Raw genomic sequence first — 223 nt, forward strand, 5'->3', positions numbered from 1 at the left:
ACTCCGCACCGCCACCACCTCCAAGAAGCAGAGCCAGGTGGGAGGTGGGGGGGCAAGGCTTCAGCCCCCCCACTCCATCCCCGCCATCATGGAAACGCTCTGTCCCTGCCGTTATTCTTGACAGGCAATTCACCCCGCGCAGCACTGGCTGGAGCCCTGCCCGGCCGGGAGCCACACCCCTCAAAAGCATTGCAGACAGACAAACACACAGACGGACTAATCC

General features: G+C 62.8%; 1 protein-coding gene across 10 annotated transcripts in view; it reads right to left on the bottom strand.

Annotated features, from left to right (window-relative positions):
• Window positions 1-223, bottom strand: part of IPO11 (importin 11) — a 317,498-nt gene that overhangs the window by 192,746 nt on the left and 124,529 nt on the right. The window lies entirely within an intron of this gene.

Source organism: Alligator sinensis, unplaced genomic scaffold (genome assembly GCF_000455745.1).
Source record: "Alligator sinensis unplaced genomic scaffold, ASM45574v1 scaffold862_1, whole genome shotgun sequence".
Taxonomy (NCBI): Eukaryota; Metazoa; Chordata; order Crocodylia; family Alligatoridae; genus Alligator; species Alligator sinensis.